Source organism: Crocodylus siamensis, chromosome 6 (assembly GCF_052110815.1).
Source record: "Crocodylus siamensis isolate JL-2025a chromosome 6, ASM5211081v1, whole genome shotgun sequence".
In the NCBI taxonomy this organism is placed as follows: Eukaryota; Metazoa; Chordata; order Crocodylia; family Crocodylidae; genus Crocodylus; species Crocodylus siamensis.
This window is the reverse complement of record NC_143400.1, coordinates 10375146-10394928: the sequence shown is the minus strand read 5'-3', so window position 1 is coordinate 10394928 and position 19783 is coordinate 10375146. Positions and strand designations below refer to the sequence as shown.

At 51.1% G+C, this 19783-nt stretch overlaps 1 long non-coding RNA gene and 4 other non-coding genes across 6 annotated transcripts; 3 read left to right on the top strand and 2 right to left on the bottom strand.

Moving 5' to 3' along the window:
• Window positions 1–99: 99 nt before the first annotated feature.
• On the top strand, window positions 100–8211 carry LOC149860962 (uncharacterized). 2 transcript variants are annotated; one of them, XR_016443162.1, is made up of 5 exons: window positions 100–222; window positions 473–599; window positions 1307–1433; window positions 5215–5398; window positions 6318–8211. It is a non-coding gene; the product is annotated as an uncharacterized LOC149860962 (long non-coding RNA). The 2 variants fall into 2 exon arrangements; XR_016443163.1 differs by having other exon boundaries at window positions 108–188.
• Window positions 8212–14414: 6203 nt separating this feature from the next.
• Window positions 14415–14486, bottom strand: TRNAA-UGC (transfer RNA alanine (anticodon UGC)). The gene has a single exon. It is a non-coding gene; the product is annotated as a tRNA-Ala (tRNA).
• A 255-nt stretch (window positions 14487–14741) lies between these two features.
• TRNAA-UGC (transfer RNA alanine (anticodon UGC)) lies at window positions 14742–14813 on the top strand. Its single transcript has one exon. It is a non-coding gene; the product is annotated as a tRNA-Ala (tRNA).
• A 557-nt stretch (window positions 14814–15370) lies between these two features.
• On the bottom strand, window positions 15371–15442 carry TRNAA-UGC (transfer RNA alanine (anticodon UGC)). Its single transcript has one exon. It is a non-coding gene; the product is annotated as a tRNA-Ala (tRNA).
• Window positions 15443–15697: 255 nt separating this feature from the next.
• TRNAA-UGC (transfer RNA alanine (anticodon UGC)) lies at window positions 15698–15769 on the top strand. Its single transcript has one exon. It is a non-coding gene; the product is annotated as a tRNA-Ala (tRNA).
• The last annotated feature ends 4014 nt before the right edge of the window (window positions 15770–19783 follow it).

The following is a 19783-nucleotide window of genomic DNA, read 5'->3' as shown; positions in this document are numbered from 1 at the left end:
CGGGTCCTTAGCGGTAGCCCCGCCCCTTGATAGATGACCCGTCCTCAGACGCCATATTAGGACTGGAAGTCCCACCTTCTGACCTTTGCCGTAGGAAGTCTTTCCCCTTGTCCCCGGAAGTGTTATCTTGCAACCCCGAAGGAAACGAGTCATGCACTAAAGTCTAACGTATTTTTATTTTATTAAAGGTTAAAAATTAAATAAAAAATAAAAATTTAAAAGGTACTGATTGATGTGTGCTTGCATCTAGAGGTAGTCGTATCCTGGCTCAAAAACAAGCCTGTGCTCTTGCAGGTTGTGTGGGGGTGTCTGTGGGGTGTGTGGGGATTGTGGAGCAGAGCCAGGCCCTCGGTCCTGCAGGGCTCCTGTGCAGCTAGGGTAGCCATCATATTGGATGTTCTGTTGTTCTGCTACTCTGTCTTCTATCTTTACAAAACCCGACGCCTTTATGTCTTCTGTTTTTTCCTTCAAGAAACACAGCTAATCCGGAGGCCTCTGTTCTGCTGCAGATTCCCCTGAAACGGAGGAGACCTGGGAGTCGTCAGCAGATAGAAGCTTGTTAGGCTGGTGTCTCAAACGAGGCCCTTCACCTGGAACAGGTAAGGAGCAGTGGTTTGTCCTTTCCCAGCAGCAGGGGGCACGGTCCCTCAGTGGAGAAATCTCTCTGACTGAACATTTTGATGTGGTCAGTGCTCCGATAGATCAGCTCTTGTTTTCTCAGTGCCCCTGGAAGCATTTCACACGCCTTGGACAGAGTTATTAGGCTGCAATTAAAGTCTCTCATCCAAAGCAGGGGCAGAGCTTGAAGGTGAGCAGTGCACCAGGTTCATTTGAGGTGAGAGTACAGCTGGGGCAGAGCCCAAGAGGATCCAGGGGTGGTGTAATGAGTTTGGGGAGCAGAGACCTGAAGAGTGTCAAGCCTGTGGTGATAGAAGCTGCAAACACAACAAGCTGGCATTAGCAGGAGCTCCCTCCTAAGTGCAGATAGTCAGGGGGGTGTTGGCACAGCCAGGCCTTGTCAGACTTCATGGAGCCGGGGCTCCCTGCCCCTAAAAATACTGCCCAGGCTTCCTCAAAGGACTGAGCAAGTAGAATGTGATTAGCTGGGCTAAGGCTGACACATGAGATGTGGATGCAGCTGTGGACATAAGAGTTCATGTCAGCTGAAGACTGGGGAATACTGCACCCTTACCTATCATCCCTAAGCCTGTAATGAGGAGTAACACAGAGTGATTCCAGACAGGGCTGTGGGGGCTGGGAGCAGCTGGAACAGGAGACACTGATGGTGTAACACTTGTGACTGCAGCTCCGGGAGGTGTTTGAGGACGTGGCTGTGTATTTCACACGGAAGGAGTGGGAGCTGCTGGAAGATGAAGACAGGGTGCTTTACCAGCACCAGATGCTGAGGAATTTCCAAGCCCTCGTTTCCCTGGGTAAATCTTTGGTTCTTGCTTCTCCCTGGAGCTGTGTGAACTCTGAAATTTATTGTCTTCTTCCTGGGTTTAAGTTTCTTTCTGTGTTTCAGCATTCATATCCTCATGCACATTTGGCTGGTGGTTTAAATCCACTTCTTCCCCACTTCTCTGTCAGTGATCAGACTTCTTTCACATATCATATTGATAGATTCTCCTTCATTTGATTCAGCCACATTCACCTGTGTCTTCCCCATTCTTGTAACTGCTGGTGCCTTTATATCCAGCAGTTTCTTGACAACATGATCTTCCTTTGCCTTCTCAGCACATTCATATCATATCCAAGTCATTGTGCATAAATTCACTAACAGCTCTTTCTTGGGGAATATTTCTAATTTTCTTCCTCACTAGTGTGTCCTGTCCAAACGCATTTAACGGTCCTAGCATGCTCAGTTCAGTACTATTTAAATGCTATTTCTCCTCCTTTGGTTATGACCCAGCACAAGTTAATAGAAGTCTTATTAGTCTCTGCTGCTACAACATGTGGAAGATGCTTTTTCTCTCCTGTTCCTCTAGTGACATATGTACACATGCTGGAGCCCAGATACCTCTACCAAGGGGTCAATGGAAGCTTCTGTCCACATTCCTTCCTAATATCTTCATCTCCATAGAGCAGAGACTCTGGCTTTGTTGTATTTGCATTCAGACCTGTGCTCTTAGGCTTGCTCTGACATTCTCAAAAGTTTTCTTGTTCTCCTCCTAAAATCCCTCTGCAGATCAGACACCCATCACTATGAATAGAAGAAGTGGGCTAGGTGCAGGGCCTTGTGAAAACCAGTTTTTGTTTCCAGAGGATCTCTAATACAGGGGCTTGTTCTTGCCTGTGCACAGGGTTGAGGTACTTAACCTTTTAGTAAGTCAGTTTACTTTTCTGATGCTTTCTTTCCCCTCCGCTGCCTCCAGAGGATTTCTTTTGGGAATTTCTCAAATGTTTTCTGTAGCTCAACAAAGACCACATAGACCATTTGTATCTTCTGTGCTTTCACATGCTATGAAATGTGGGTCTTTTTTGCTTTCTTTTGTCATTTCCATGACTCCCAGGAACTTTGTTTTAAACCCTGCAGTATTTGGCAACTTGCAGACTCATCTTCATTCCTGGGATGATGTTCCCATTGGATGGGATGCTTGATTCAGTCGCAACTACAGTTATTATAAAATCGTCTTTTCCTGTGCCTTGGTTATGCTGATTTATCCTCTCACCCAGAAAACAGTTTCATTGTCAGCTACCTGTCATGGAAGCTTTTCGCTGCCATGGGTCCTCACTTTAAATCTTCACTGAGAATAAGGTCATTTCCATTCCTTTAACTGGAGTTCCGCTGGTGAGATGCATGTTATCCATCCATAAGTATGTCCAATATCTCTTCGTTTTGGTACCTTGAAAAAAGTAAAAGTTTGATCTTTCTGCTCCCTAGTACATCATGGATCACTGCATCTCCATGCCTACCCCTGGTGACTCTTGTCACTTTGATTCCTTTCCTATACCAGGGAGTGATGGGTGCTTTGTTTCCTATGACCATCTTTTCAGTAACTGGGTGACAAGGATCATCATGCATTGAAGGCTTTTCCCTGCAGTGCCTTCTCTTTCACCCTAAATGCCCATCCTCCCTGGTCTATCCAGGCCCTAGTAGAAACGTTGAGTTCATTGGATCCATCCCCAAATGCCAGTTGGTTATTCTGCATCTAGTACTCAGTCACAAATGCTCTTTAACCACTGTCCCAAACAGGATATTGAGGTTCTACACCTGACTTAATCTGCCGCTTCCAGCGAGGACAGGTGGAGCTCTGGGTCTGTGATGATGATGATGGTGGGGAAATCTCAAGGTCAGGGGACCTGCTGCCAAGTGAGTTGTGGCTGTCCCCTCCGCCTGACTCTGCTCTCAGTAATGCTCTATGCCCAGTGTGCCAGGGGGAACTGGAAACTGGTGACATGCCCTGTGCTGCCATTGCAGGGTGCTCACCTCAAATACAGTGCATTATGCTCTAATGTGTTCAGGCAGGTGTTGTTCCACTCTCTGAAATTCAGTGATATGGAGACAAGTAACTATTCTATTCTTTTCCCTCTAATGACAGATGTTAGGGGGACAATGTTTGCTATTTTGATTTTTCAGCCTAGATCTGGTTTCTCTGGGAAGCCACGATCTTAAGTTTCCTTCACTCAGTAATGTTAGAGTTCATTCCTCAGCCCAAGGTAGCCATACCTCTCTAACACCCTGTCCCAGGGCATGATAGGATTTGTAGTCCCCCATGGAAACCAAGAAGATATACAGAATCTCTGTTTAATCATTCCTGGTGGACAAGAGAGAAGCTAGGGCTCTCCGTGGCTGCTTCTGGTCAGGTTAACCTGGAACCCAAGAAGTGTTTCATCAGGATCTCAGGCTGCATTAAATGTCTCCATGGTGCGGGCAGTATTCAGAAGCTTTCATGCTGTGGAGGGAAGGAAATCTTTCATGTTTTGTACCAGAATTGCCCCCTTTCTGTTTCCTCTCTAGGGCCCCGAGTGTCACAAAGCCTAAGACTCAGCACAGAATTCAGGTTCAGGGTCATGCCAAGGCCTTTGTCCTGGTATAGATAACTCAGACATGCAGGGCACATGGGGCTTGGTAGGGTTACCATATGTCAGGGTTTTCCTGGCCATGTTGTCTTGTTCGGCCCCTTGTCCTCCATCCAGGCCGGGTTTTTAAAATGCAAGCAAATATCCAGGTTTTTGCGTCTGCTTTTGCTGGGGGGAGGGGGGGCAGTGGGGAAGTTGATTGGCTGTCAGGAGATCACATGCTTTCCAAGTGGGCCCTTCCTTGTGCAGCAGGGCTGGGAGAGAGCAGGGGGGTGTGGGTCAGAACTGCAGGCACCCAGAAGTGAGGGGCACTGGCAGCGCTGGGAGGCAGGGGCTGGAGGTCAGGAGTGAGGGGCGCCAGCAGGGCTGGGGGGCAGGGGCTGTGGGTTGGGAGTGAGGGGCACTGGCAGGGCTCGGGGGGCAGGGGGCATGTATATCACTGCCCCCCCCATAATCATATACTCCTTCCCTCCCTCCCCCCCCACAGGTGTCCTCTTTGAAACTGGAAATATGGTAACCTTAAATTGGGCTCATTCCCTGCACCAGACCTTGCCGTGGAGGCACGCAGGCGACACAGCCCTGCTGCTTGCAGAACAGAGCCAGAGCTCTTAAGTCCCACCTCCCTCCTCTGCCCTTTGGAGCGTGAAGACAGGCAGGCTTCATACACATGTCCTAATGCACATGTCCCACATGTAGAGGCGCACTGATACATCAGTGCGTATTGTATCAGTGCTTGTAAAAGGAAAATTGACATTATTGGCAATTGGTATTTTTTTTGGCTGATGTGGCTGATAACATCGCTGATGAATGCTGTGTGCATGCTGCTGTGCAAGCTGGGTGATCAGATCAATATCGGCTGACATGGCTCATTAACAATCGGCCATCGGCCCAAAAAATCTTTATTGGTGAACCCCTACCCACATGTGCTTGTCTCAGCAGGTCCTGAGGTGATGGGGCTGACAGCTAGGACAGAAACCCTGAGAGTTGAACTCTGAACTCCCCTGAGTTGGGAACATTAGCCTTGCCTTTCCCTGACCCCCGGCACTTTGGGTTTTGAAAGGAAGACCTTGATTTCTTGAGGGAACCCAAGGTCCAGGTCTACTCAAAGACCCATGCCAGCAGAAGGAATAACAGGGTTTGCCCCTTGCCAGCAGGGCAGGGACTAATCTGGAGTCTCTCTTCCCCACACAGGAGGTGCCTGGCTCATGAGTGGAGCTGAGGAGGAGACTCCTATGGAAGGGCCTGCAAACCTGGAGCCACCATGGACTTCCCCAGGGAGTTTGGGTGAGATGGATTCCCTGAAACCTGAGAGCAAGCAGTGGCCCAAGCTAAGGGGAGACCCCCAAAGCAGATGGAGAATGTAGCAGTGAACCAGGTACCATCTCCAATTGGGCATGAGAATGGAGAAGGGGCAAAACCCAGAAAGAGCCATTGGTGCAGGGAAGAGTATGTGTAGATGAGAGACCTACAGACCTAGTGGAAAGAGGCATCCAAGCCAAGGCAGTGGGGAAGGCCTCAGGGGAAAGCAGGAGCTCGCTGCCAAGCACCGGGCAAGAGCCCACCCTTGCCGCAAGGTCCGGAAAATCTTTAACTTGTCACTCCTGGCTCTTCGCAAGATAGGGCACAATGGGGAGAAGCCCCATGTATGCACCAGGTGTGGGAAAAGTTGTGCTGTGCAGGTCCCGGCCCTTGCCTTGCAGCTGAGACCCCTGTGCTCCTGGGAGGAGATAGGCCTGGCCATGAGATCCCGACCTTGTAGCGGGGAACCAGGTGCTGCCAGGCTGGCCCTGGCTGACTCCATACCCCATGTGAAGATGCAGCCTTGCAGCTAGCAACCACTTGCTGCAGCCAGGACAGGACAAGCGGGGCTAGCTCCTTGCTGTGATGTACAGGTCCTGGCCTTGCAGTCAGGAACTGTTTGCCATTGGAACCATGGGCAAACTGGGGTGGGCTGGGCCCTGGTAGGTACATAAGCAAACAGCCATGCTGTGTCCTCACAGGAGGCCCAGTACTCCTACTGCAGTTACTGGCCCACCTTCACTTGGTGGCAAGTTGCCTGTGACTTCCAGGCCTGTTGCTATGTGCTGGATTGCAGGTCCTACATGGTTACCTGGCCAAGGTCCCCCAGTCTCCTGGGCACAGCTGTTATAACAAGGACATCTATGTGACTGGTAAGGGCAGAGGCCAGAACAAGGGCAATGCCCTGAGATGTTATGGTTAAGTGGCAAACTTAGAAAAATGTAAATGGATATTTTTTTAATGATATTTATATCCCTAATATCACCACTCCACAGAAAAATTATTTGACTATGAGCACATCAAAGAAGAGGAAGGTAGACACTGAATACCGAGTGTTCAACAAAAAATGGACCTCTAAATATTTTTTTACTGAAATGGGCAAAAAAGCTTTTTGCTTAATTTGCAAAGAAAGTCTGGCTGTATTTAAAGAATACAATTTGAATCGGCATTTTGAAACCAAGCATGCATCCAAATATGATAATTGTCTGCTCAAGAAAAAACAAAGAAAGCAGAGGAGATGGTTGCTGCAATGCAGAAAGAGCAAAGTTTTTCCCCAAAAGCATTGGCAGTACGGGATGGAATTATGAGAACGAGTTATGAGATGGCACACATAATTGCCAAGAAGAGCAAACCATCTCTGAAGGAGAATTTGTAAAGGAATGTATGCTTAAGTCTGCTGCGATTTTGTGCCCGGACAAGAAGGAACAGTTTGAGAACGTTAGATTGTCAAGGCGGACTATTGTGAGACGTGTTGAAGATATCTCTGAGAATCTGCACCAGCAGTTGAAAAGTAAGGTAAATGATTTCTCGTATTTTGCATTGGCACTTGATGAGAGTTGTGGTGTCAAAGACACAGACCAGTTGTTAATTTTTATTCGAGGAATCACTGAAAATTTTGAGCTCACAGAAGAATTGGCATTGATACAGTCAATGAAAGACACAACAACTGGAAAAGACGTATTGGAGGATAAATGCATGTCAAAATTGGGAATGGACTGGAAAAGATTGGTGAGTGTGACCACCTATGGAAGCCAAACCTGGCAGGCAAACATGTTGGATTGCTCAAAATAATTCAAGACCAAGTCAAAGAAATCAATTCAGAACAAAAAATTATTTTTTTACATTGTATTATTCATCAAGAAGTCCTCTGTAAAAGTGTTCTAAAACTAAGCACTGTTGTAGACACAGTTACCAAAGTGGTCAGCTACATTCGAGCAAGAGGATTAAATCACAGGCAATTTGCAACTCTGCTTGAGGGGTCTGAATCTGAGCGCACAGATGTCCTGCATGATACCAGTGCAAGTTGGCTTAGTTTGGGTAACATTTTGAAAAGAGTGTGGGAACTGAGAGCTGAGATGGGTTTATTTTTGAACGTGAAAGAAGATTTGGATTTCCCACAGCTGAATGATGCAGATTGGCTTTCTGATTTTGCATTTGCCATTGATGTCACAGGGTACATGAGTGATCTGAATTCACGACTGCAAGAGAAGGGGCTTTTTGCTCATGAATTGCATTCCAGCGTCAAGTCATTTATGATGAAGTTACTCCTTTTCTCCCGTCAGATAGGAAACAAAGATTTCAGCCATTTTCCTACATTGCAGCAGGTTACTGTTTCTGATCAAAACCTAAAAAAATATACATCTTTACTAGTAGACTTGCATGCTGAATTTTCTCGCCGATTTGAGGATTTTCAAATGATAGAAAAAGACTTGTCTTTGGTTTCCTCACCTTTCACATTTAATGTTGACAGTGCTCCATGTGACCTCCAGCTTGAGCTTATTGATCTTCAGTGTGATGCATTGCTTGCAGAGCAATTCCAGTCAGTGCCACTTCCTAGCTTTTATGCTTCTCTCAACGAACAGAAGTTTCCGAAGATCAAGACTCATGCCCGGAAGATGCTCGTGCTGTTTGGATCAACATACATGTGTCAGCAGATGCATTCTGTAATGAAAGTCAACAAATCAAATCTTAGATCTTCGATGAGCGGGGACCACCTTGCAGCAGTGCTCCGCATTGCAACAACAGAGATGACGCCCGACTTTGATTTTCTTGTTAACGCACATCAGAGGCTTCATTCTTCACCTTGAGTTCCTTTGTCTTTGTTAATCACCTTTACATATACTACTGAAATTATTTTTTTTAAATAAAGTTAAAATCTGTTATAGTAGATGTTTGATTTTTTTGTCTACAATACTTTATACTTTGTTAAAATGATTTGTTCTGAAAGATCTTGTGTCTGCAGTCCTTGACTCAACTGGTTTGGTTCCATTCTCGGGGAGGTCTGATGGTTGAGGGTGATGGGGCAGGATGTTAGAGGGGTCACAACCCCTTCCGACCTGATAGGTTGTGCCTGTGCCTCACAGCCTAGATGGCAGAGCTCTTGGGGCCCTGGGAACAGGCCATGCACTGGGAGGGTGGGCCCTGTGGAGGGGCAGTGTTTCCCAGTCAGTGGGTAGAATTTGTGATGTCTGGGATCATGCAATGAGGGCAAGGGATTCTGGGACAGATGTGGTGAGCAGGGCAAGGTTTGGTGTTGGATGGGTCAATCTTATGACATGGACCACGTGACGGTGTAATTTCCAGCCCCAAAGCCACCCCCGCCCCCCAAAAGGAGTACTTCTGGGGGCAAAGGGAGGGACTTCTGGCGGCAAAGGTCAGGGGTTTGGGGATCAGAAATCCCTCCCCTAAGAGCGACCAGGGAGCAGGGCAACTGTTAAGGGTTGGGACTCCCATGTGGCCCAAGAAGGCTCACCAAAACTCATGAAGTGACCTGTCAGCCAAAATAATTGCCCACCCCTGCCATAAAACAAAACCTCAGGCTCCTGAGAAAGTGAAGAGTATAGCAGGCTACCTGAAGCGGAAAGCATAGTCCAAGCTAGTAAACTGAAAAGAAAAAAGTCATTACTGAAAAGAATAAAGTTTTTAAACCCAAATTCAAAAAACCTACTTCTGGAGTGTGTGCGTGTGTGTATGTCTGTTTCTATCAATGGAAGAGAGCACTAGCTCGCCTGTCCTCTGCTTCATACCTGCTGGGAGCTGTGGTGCTCTTGGACTCCCTTTGCGCAGCACAGTGAGATTTTTTTCACTGCACAGGCCACAGGGAACCCAGGGCAGGTGGGGAGGCAGCGAGGAGGGAGGAGGCGTAGGAAGGTGGGAACTACCTAAAAAGTTGGACAAGGCTGAAGTGCTAGGATAATGGAAAAGGGAGCTCTGGCTCTGCAGCCGGGATGTGTTACATGTGGGGTCGGGTGCTTGGGGTCCCCAGCTTGGAGTACAGAGTGGAAAGCGTGGAGCCATCCCATGCCGGGCCAGTCATCAGGGGCGCTATTACATGTGCTCCGGGGCTGGGGGGATGGGCGGCACTTTACTTAGAGTGGCTCTGAGAGCTGCTTTAGTTGAAGTGCCTCAATCAATGTCTCATGTATCACCATCCCCACACATCAGAATGGCAGCAGGGGTGCTTGAACTATAGCTTGTCGAACAAACGTTAGTTTAAGCACCCTGCCACCGTTTAGAAGTGCGGGGACACTGATACACGAGACGCGGGAGGGCGCTGGAGTGCGAGTAATCAAATCTGCTCCAACGCGCTGGAATTACAGAGCAGCCTCCATGCTCGTGTACAGGCAACCCAGGAGGCCAGGGAGGATTTTTTCAGCTCCTTTAGCTACTAGCGTCTGCTTTAGGCAGGGTTAAAGCTGACACGGTTTTCCTCCATTCTTCGGGCTTCTCCCCTTGTGGTTCTGAGTGGCCGTTCCTTGTTTCTGTCTGTGTGTGTGAGGTGTTGCACTGCACTACTTTGTGTCTGTGTACTTTGTGCTTTTTATGTGCGACCGTATCTTTGTGTGAGGTCTCGGACAAGACAAGAGCACGCCGAATACCAGAGAAGGCAACTACATCCTTCCTCATGAGCATGCCCCAACCTACCCAGGAGTCTCATTAGACCCTTACCTGTAAACATCACATTCAGGAGGTCAGGAGCAAAGTCTCTGCACAGGTAGCTGCCTTAACGTACTTAGCCAGCACAACATAGGGTGCCAACTTCAAAGTGCTCAAAACCACCACGCTTCCAACAGTGTACGCCTCTGCAAAATACTGTGTTCCTGCATGGTCCAGGATGTGTCATGTTAAAAAGCGCAATACTGCTTGACAGTATGCTGAGACTTATAACTGATCACACAACCTGCACGCACAGATGTACACCCTGTACTCTCCTTAAGCATTGGACCAAGCAATTTTAGAAGACCGTCAGACCCTAACATCACTACTGGCAACAGAGGCAAGATGTTATGAAAATCATCTGCTCCATCAACTAAGCGAAAACCCGAAGAGATGGAGGCTTAAGAGGCTCAAAAGTTATAAACCATTTCTACATGAAGCCCCCAAGGTCCTGGAGGAGAGTGGGGATCCTGACCCAAACCTACGGGCAGCAATGCAGTGGGCCGACCACTGAGAAAAGTCACACCTATGCCTCATTTGGTGTTTTATCCCAACACCAAATGGGTTCCCCGTCAGGCACTGCCTTGAAAGGGAAGTGTGTGTGAAGCTGAACAGACAGATCTGGATACAGACACTTCAGAACCACACTTCACAGGATGAACATCTTTGGCAGCCCACTGTGTGAACGTGGTAACCAACTTATATAACATGCTGTCTATCACATACCCTAAAAATGAAGTGCACGAAGGCCCTTGCACCCGTCCCTCCCACATACGTATGTACAGAATTCTGCATTCGCTTCCAATAGGCGTAACCGACAATTGTTGTACAGTATGAGTCCACATTTACTCCACTGCAGGACAGGTGCTGTCCAAAGATCCCCTTAGACACCCACATCTCCTCTAAGGGCAAAGAAGGGTCGATGGGAGGTGATAAAAATCCTTTGGTGTGTGTGGTAGCACTCGGGCAGAGAAGTAGAAGAGTGAAGATGAAAGACCAAGCTGTTTTGCTGTGTGGCCCTATACCACGATGGTAGTGCGTCTGACTCCAGCTCAGAAGGTTGTGCGCCCAAATCCTACTGGGCTCAGGTCTCCCGTTTTAGGATCCCATGACAGGTTTCTCCCCCTCAGTGCTAAAAAATATGAAGCACCGAGGATCAGGGCTTATGGGAAGGCTACTTGGTGCATTGGCAAACACCAGGCTGCTTTTGTTTGTCCTGGTGGGACGAAGCGGGGCACCTCAGCTTCCCTGCACTGAGCTGCTCCGGGGGCAGTCTTAGCTGGTCAGCTGGCAAAGGAGCGTAGTATTACAGCGGCACACACCGGGCTGCTTCGGCTTATCCTGCAAGGGTGGCCAGGGACATTCAGGGCCCGGGTAGTGAGGCAGCCGGGTGGAACAGATCGCCACTGCGTGGCTTTCAGCCCACATTGTGCCTGCCTGTGGTGGAGGATGAGTCCCTCTAGGGTGCTTTGCCTGAGTGCTGATGCTCCCTGCTGCTGGGCAGACGAGAGGGAGCTTTGCGACTGCTATGGAGCTGTCCTTCAGGAAGGGAGTATTTTCTTGGTTTTCCCCGGGCGAGTTTGTGCACAGGCTCTGAAATGGAGAGGGGAGGGGAGGGGAGGGGGGCAAAGCATCAGGAGGAGCGGCAGCTGTGAGCGCCCAGCCCAGCTCGGTCCCGAGTGGCAGGAGGGTGGGCACCGAGGTGCAGAAGCCCCGGGCTGTGCAGAGACACACCAGCGTGCGTGTTGGCAGGACTCAGCAGGACAGGGAGGGGCGTGCTGGGGGGCAGTGCCACCTGGCAATGGGGGCAGCAAGACACCCTCAACAGGGTCTCATAGCACCCCACAGGTGGGAAACTCTGACCTAGACCTGCTCTCCCTTCCCCAACCCCGTTAGCTCCTCTCCCCTCCACACGGCCAGGGCCCTGTCTGTCCTTGGGACTCCTTCCCACGCGGCTCCTCTCACCAGTAGAGCACCACGAGCGCGGGAGCAGGAAGTTTCCCACGTTCAAGCTGCTGTTGGAGTCCAACAAATATTTGGGGCAAACCAAGCAGAGGTTAGCAAAGAGCTTTTCTGGGTGCTTGACGTCCTGGTGCGAGAGACAGCAATGAAGCGAAGTAACAGCCGAGACTGCTCTCTCTTTCCCCCCCCATCAGAAGCAGAGCCTGTGCTTGAGGGCAGCACGGTTCTTGCCCTTGTATCCAAACGGACACCAAGGCCAGAGTGATAGATCTTGTCTCCAGATTTTACACCTGGGCCTGGGCTTTTCTTCATCATCGCTTCCTTCTCCCGCCGCTTTTCCGTGGGCTGGCTTCCCATGCCTTGTCCTGTGCTGTGTGCCGAGCAGTTAAGCTGATGGATCTGATACCCGATGGGCTTTCCCCTTGCAGGTCTGAACCGTGCTCACAGCCCTCGTTCACGTCTGAGTCCTGACTCCATGCAGTGAAGCGTGTTTTTAGCTAGACAAAGTTTCCAAACGCCCAGAACAGAAGAAACGATTCCATTTGCTTTTTCACAGACAATCTCTTTTCTGGCTTGGATCCTACCGCTGTCCCGTCTCCCTTTGGCCTTTTCCACCCCTGCTTTCTTCCCCCTCCCTTCCCTGCTTTACCTTTAGTCTTTCTCATTGCTACCTCTTTCCAGTCTCGCTGACATGCTGCCGCACTTCTAGCTTCTCTCATTCCTTGGAGTCTCAGACCAGCAGAGATTCCCTGTGCCTGAAGAAGCGTGACCTGGTGCCCCAAACCGTGCTAAGAACTTTTCCCAACCACTCAGGTGGCTTAATAAAAGAGATCACACCTACCCGAAGAGCCTTGCCTGCACACTGGGAGCAATAACTTCTCAGAGGGCGTAGAGCACTTGGAGCCCATCGAACAAAGCCTCCGGCTCCTGAGAAAGGGAAGAGTATAGCAGTCTACCTGAAGCGGAAAGCAAAGTCCAAGCTCGTAAACTGAAAAAAGAAGGGGGTTACTGAAAAGAATCAAGTTCCTAATCCCAAATTCAAAAACCCTGCTTCTGCAGCGTGTGCCTTTCTGTCCATGAAAGGGAGCACTGGCTCGCCTGTCCTCTGCTTCATACCTGTTGGGAGTTGTGGTGCTCTTGGACTCCCCTTACGCAGCACAGTGAGATTTTTTTCCCTGCGCAGGCCACAGGGAACCCAGGGAGGTGGGGAGGCAGCGAGGAGGGAGGAGGCGTAGGAAGGTGGGAACTACCGAGAAAGTTGGACAAGGCTGAAGTGCTAGGATAATGGAAAAGGGAGCTCTGGCTCTGCAGCCGGGATGTGTTACATGTGGGGTCGGGTGCTTAGGGTCCCCACAGACCAGTTGTGTGTAGGTGCCAAAGACAGCTCTTGCGTGGCTGGGCATTCCCCATTTGGGATTGCACAGTGAGGCTGGATCTGGCCACGGCCCATTTGTGTGTGCAAGGCTTCCCCCAGCCATTGTTATTGCCACGCTACAAGGATGGTGGCAGTACAGGCAGTCCTGAATGACATAGCCCTGTTCTGTTTTGTCTCTCAAGCCCAACTCTGTGTGTAGGAGGTGCCTGAACGAGGGTGGAACCAGGGCCCCCGGGGAGTGGTGCCTGTCATGCTTTGGTGGGCTAGTGACACTAGGCACAGAGACCCCCCAAGGCCCTTGCCACCTTCTCCCTGGCTCCTGGGGAGCTTCCTGACAGAAACACAAGGCTCTCTAGAGCCGGGTGACGGGCCTGTCCCTGGGGAATGGCTACACCTCCGACCACACGTGCTGCCAGCTCTTGGCTGTGTGATTGATCCCCACCTCCGGGTGGGCTTTTGGCACAAGAAGTAGCTGAGGTCATGGGGCACAACTGGGATGCTTGGCCCAGGTGTCTGTCCATCTTACGCATGTCCTTTTCCCCCACCGCTTCCCCATGCTGTCAGTCCTAACTGTGCTGGGGATGAAGCTGTGTCTGTGTTGATTCAGCCCCTGCGCCCTCAGGACCCCTCTCTCCATGTCCAGATGAAGATGAAAGCTGGCGGTCTAGCAGTCACTTCCCGCCAGCTCTTTCCAGAGAAGAGGAGGCAGCAAAAAATGTACTGCAATGAAAAGACATGAAAGTCCTGACCCACAAGTTTTGAATGTCACACTACGTGTAGAAATCCACCGTGCTCACGTCCACTGCCTTGTAGTCACTAGGCAGCTGCTTTCCTTTGGAGGAGAGTTCAGTCAGTTCAGACAGCTGGGGACTGGAGTGGGGGCAGCTCCCTGGGACAGAGAGAGAAAGGATAGCTGAGACTGACTGGAGAGAAGAGCAGAGGTCCCAGGAGCCCTGTGGGGAGCAGTGTCCAAGCCTGAAGGAAGGTTCTGGGTTGTCACAGCCTGTTTGCATTCAAATGGTTTCCCACACAGGGTTGCATTAGTGGGGGATGCAGAGTTTGCAAGGACCTTGTGTCCAGCCTCTGCCAACAGGAAAATTGGAGATGCTGGGGATTGAACCCAGGACCTCATACATGCAAAGCATGCGCTCTACCACTGAGCTACATCCCCCTGCCTGCATAGCTGTATTTCCCCATGATTTTTAACTGATGTCAGTAAATTTAGTGACAGTTTGCAAGCCTGAGCAGGGCTGAGAACATCCCTACCCCACACCCAGACAACATTCAGGGCAGAGAAAGGTTCTGGCCAACAGGAGGGTGAGAGCGGACTACAACTCTCCCGGGATAGGCTGTAGCGGCTGGACAGTGACCAGCAGGTGGTGGAGAGTCCGGGCAGGAGGGAGTCCAGGGGACCTGCTGTAGGCAGGGGGATGTAGCTCAGTGGTAGAGCGCATGCTTTGCATGTATGAGGTCCTGGGTTCAATCCCCAGCATCTCCAGCCATAGACTGCAGCATTGGGGTGCTGGACCCCATCCTGTGCCTGAGGTTTTGGCCCTTTCTCAGGACTGTCTTTGCTGAGTGACTGCCTGACACCAGGGCAGGGAGCACAAAAGGTCCACCCAGTCTGGAATAATGGAGAAAGCCCTTCTATGATCACATTTCCCCTTGGCAGAGGCTGGACAGAAGAAACCACTGACCAAACTGTCACTAAATTTATTGACATCAGTTAAAAATCATGGGAGTACGTCATTCAGGACATCCAAAGCCTCTGGAAGAGCAGATAGGACCTGGGATGTCATGCTCATGGTGCTGCAAAGGAAATGTGATTATAGAAGGGCTTGAAACCTGGGTTTTTCTGATTCAGTCAGGCACCTTATCCATTCACTACCATAGACAAGCAGCCACCAGTCCTCTTCTCTGTTATGCCAGACTGGGTGGACCTTTTGTGCTCCCTGCCCTGGTGTCAGGCAGTCACTCAGCAAAGACAGTCCTGAGAAAGGGCCAAAACCTCAGGCACAGGATGGGGTCCAGCACCCCAATGCTGCAGTCTATGGCTGGAGATGCTGGGGATTGAACCCAGGACCTCATACATGCAAAGCATGCGCTCTACCACTGAGCTACATCCCCCTGCCTACAGCAGGTCCCCTGGACTCCCTCCTGCCCGGACTCTCCACCACCTGCTGGTCACTGTCCAGCCGCTACAGCCTATCCCGGGAGAGTTGTAGTCCGCTCTCACCCTCCTGTTGGCCAGAACCTTTCTCTGCCCTGAATGTTGTCTGGGTGTGGGGTAGGGATGTTCTCAGCCCTGCTCAGGCTTGCAAACTGTCACTAAATTTACTGACATCAGTTAAAAATCATGGGGAAATACAGCTATGCAGGCAGGGGGATGTAGCTCAGTGGTAGAGCGCATGCTTTGCATGTATGAGGTCCTGGGTTCAATCCCCAGCATCTCCAATTTTCCTGTTGGCAGAGGCTGGACACAAGGTCCTTGCAAACTCTGCATCCCCCACTAATGCAACCCTGTGTGGGAAACCATTTGAATGCAAACAGGCTGTGACAACCCAGAACCTTCCTTCAGGCTTGGACACTGCTCCCCACAGGGCTCCTGGGACCTCTGCTCTTCTCTCCAGTCAGTCTCAGCTATCCTTTCTCTCTCTGTCCCAGGGAGCTGCCCCCACTCCAGTCCCCAGCTGTCTGAACTGACTGAACTCTCCTCCAAAGGAAAGCAGCTGCCTAGTGACTACAAGGCAGTGGACGTGAGCACGGTGGATTTCTACACGTAGTGTGACATTCAAAACTTGTGGGTCAGGACTTTCATGCCTTTTCATTGCAGTACATTTTTTGCTGCCTCCTCTTCTCTGGAAAGAGCTGGCGGGAAGTGACTGCTAGACCGCCAGCTTTCATCTTCATCTGGACATGGAGAGAGGGGTCCTGAGGGCGCAGGGGCTGAATCAACACAGACACAGCTTCATCCCCAGCACAGTTAGGACTGACAGCATGGGGAAGCGGTGGGGGAAAAGGACATGCGTAAGATGGACAGACACCTGGGCCAAGCATCCCAGTTGTGCCCCATGACCTCAGCTACTTCTTGTGCCAAAAGCCCACCCGGAGGTGGGGATCAATCACACAGCCAAGAGCTGGCAGCACGTGTGGTCGGAGGTGTAGCCATTCCCCAGGGACAGGCCCGTCACCCGGCTCTAGAGAGCCTTGTGTTTCTGTCAGGAAGCTCCCCAGGAGCCAGGGAGAAGGTGGCAAGGGCCTTGGGGGGTCTCTGTGCCTAGTGTCACTAGCCCACCAAAGCATGACAGGCACCACTCCCCGGGGGCCCTGGTTCCACCCTCGTTCAGGCACCTCCTACACACAGAGTTGGGCTTGAGAGACAAAACAGAACAGGGCTATGTCATTCAGGACTGCCTGTACTGCCACCATCCTTGTAGCGTGGCAATAACAATGGCTGGGGGAAGCCTTGCACACACAAATGGGCCGTGGCCAGATCCAGCCTCACTGTGCAATCCCAAATGGGGAATGCCCAGCCACGCAAGAGCTGTCTTTGGCACCTACACACAACTGGTCTGTGGGGACCCTAAGCACCCGACCCCACATGTAACACATCCCGGCTGCAGAGCCAGAGCTCCCTTTTCCATTATCCTAGCACTTCAGCCTTGTCCAACTTTCTCGGTAGTTCCCACCTTCCTACGCCTCCTCCCTCCTCGCTGCCTCCCCACCTCCCTGGGTTCCCTGTGGCCTGCGCAGGGAAAAAAATCTCACTGTGCTGCGTAAGGGGAGTCCAAGAGCACCACAACTCCCAACAGGTATGAAGCAGAGGACAGGCGAGCCAGTGCTCCCTTTCATGGACAGAAAGGCACACGCTGCAGAAGCAGGGTTTTTGAATTTGGGATTAGGAACTTGATTCTTTTCAGTAACCCCCTTCTTTTTTCAGTTTACGAGCTTGGACTTTGCTTTCCGCTTCAGGTAGACTGCTATACTCTTCCCTTTCTCAGGAGCCGGAGGCTTTGTTCGATGGGCTCCAAGTGCTCTACGCCCTCTGAGAAGTTATTGCTCCCAGTGTGCAGGCAAGGCTCTTCGGGTAGGTGTGATCTCTTTTATTAAGCCACCTGAGTGGTTGGGAAAAGTTCTTAGCACGGTTTGGGGCACCAGGTCACGCTTCTTCAGGCACAGGGAATCTCTGCTGGTCTGAGACTCCAAGGAATGAGAGAAGCTAGAAGTGCGGCAGCATGTCAGCGAGACTGGAAAGAGGTAGCAATGAGAAAGACTAAAGGTAAAGCAGGGAAGGGAGGGGGAAGAAAGCAGGGGTGGAAAAGGCCAAAGGGAGACGGGACAGCGGTAGGATCCAAGCCAGAAAAGAGATTGTCTGTGAAAAAGCAAATGGAATCGTTTCTTCTGTTCTGGGCGTTTGGAAACTTTGTCTAGCTAAAAACACGCTTCACTGCATGGAGTCAGGACTCAGACGTGAACGAGGGCTGTGAGCACGGTTCAGACCTGCAAGGGGAAAGCCCATCGGGTATCAGATCCATCAGCTTAACTGCTCGGCACACAGCACAGGACAAGGCATGGGAAGCCAGCCCACGGAAAAGCGGCGGGAGAAGGAAGCGATGATGAAGAAAAGCCCAGGCCCAGGTGTAAAATCTGGAGACAAGATCTATCACTCTGGCCTTGGTGTCCGTTTGGATACAAGGGCAAGAACCGTGCTGCCCTCAAGCACAGGCTCTGCTTCTGATGGGGGGGGAAAGAGAGAGCAGTCTCGGCTGTTACTTCGCTTCATTGCTGTCTCTCGCACCAGGACGTCAAGCACCCAGAAAAGCTCTTTGCTAACCTCTGCTTGGTTTGCCCCAAATATTTGTTGGACTCCAACAGCAGCTTGAACGTGGGAAACTTCCTGCTCCCGCGCTCGTGGTGCTCTACTGGTGAGAGGAGCCGCGTGGGAAGGAGTCCCAAGGACAGACAGGGCCCTGGCCGTGTGGAGGGGAGAGGAGCTAACGGGGTTGGGGAAGGGAGAGCAGGTCTAGGTCAGAGTTTCCCACCTGTGGGGTGCTATGAGACCCTGTTGAGGGTGTCTTGCTGCCCCCATTGCCAGGTGGCACTGCCCCCCAGCACGCCCCTCCCTGTCCTGCTGAGTCCTGCCAACACGCACGCTGGTGTGTCTCTGCACAGCCCGGGGCTTCTGCACCTCGGTGCCCACCCTCCTGCCACTCGGGACCGAGCTGGGCTGGGCGCTCACAGCTGCCGCTCCTCCTGATGCTTTGCCCCCCTCCCCTCCCCTCCCCTCTCCATTTCAGAGCCTGTGCACAAACTCGCCCGGGGAAAACCAAGAAAATACTCCCTTCCTGAAGGACAGCTCCATAGCAGTCGCAAAGCTCCCTCTCGTCTGCCCAGCAGCAGGGAGCATCAGCACTCAGGCAAAGCACCCTAGAGGGACTCATCCTCCACCACAGGCAGGCACAATGTGGGCTGAAAGCCACGCAGTGGCGATCTGTTCCACCCGGCTGCCTCACTACCCGGGCCCTGAATGTCCCTGGCCACCCTTGCAGGATAAGCCGAAGCAGCCCGGTGTGTGCCGCTGTAATACTACGCTCCTTTGCCAGCTGACCAGCTAAGACTGCCCCCGGAGCAGCTCAGTGCAGGGAAGCTGAGGTGCCCCGCTTCGTCCCACCAGGACAAAACAAAAGCAGCCTGGTGTTTGCCAATGCACCAAGTAGCCTTCCCATAAGCCCTGATCCTCGGTGCTTCATATTTTTTAGCACTGAGGGGGAGAAACCTGTCATGGGATCCTAAAACGGGAGACCTGAGCCCAGTAGGATTTGGGCGCACAACCTTCTGAGCTGGAGTCAGACGCACTACCATCGTGGTATAGGGCCACACAGCAAAACAGCTTGGTCTTTCATCTTCACTCTTCTACTTCTCTGCCCGAGTGCTACCACACACACCAAAGGATTTTTTATCACCTCCCATCGACCCTTCTTTGCCCTTAGAGGAGATGTGGGTGTCTAAGGGGATCTTTGGACAGCACCTGTCCTGCAGTGGAGTAAATGTGGACTCATACTGTACAACAATTGTCGGTTACGCCTATTGGGAAGCGAATGCAGAATTCTGTACATACGTATGTGGGAGGGACGGGTGCAAGGGCCTTCGTGCACTTCATTTTTAGGGTATGTGATAGACAGCATGTTATATAAGTTGGTTACCACGTTCACACAGTGGGCTGCCAAAGATGTTCATCCTGTGAAGTGTGGTTCTGAAGTGTCTGTATCCAGATCTGTCTGTTCAGCTTCACACACACTTCCCTTTCAAGGCAGTGCCTGACGGGGAACCCATTTGGTGTTGGGATAAAACACCAAATGAGGCATAGGTGTGACTTTTCTCAGTGGTCGGCCCACTGCATTGCTGCCCGTAGGTTTGGGTCAGGATCCCCACTCTCCTCCAGGACCTTGGGGGCTTCATGTAGAAATG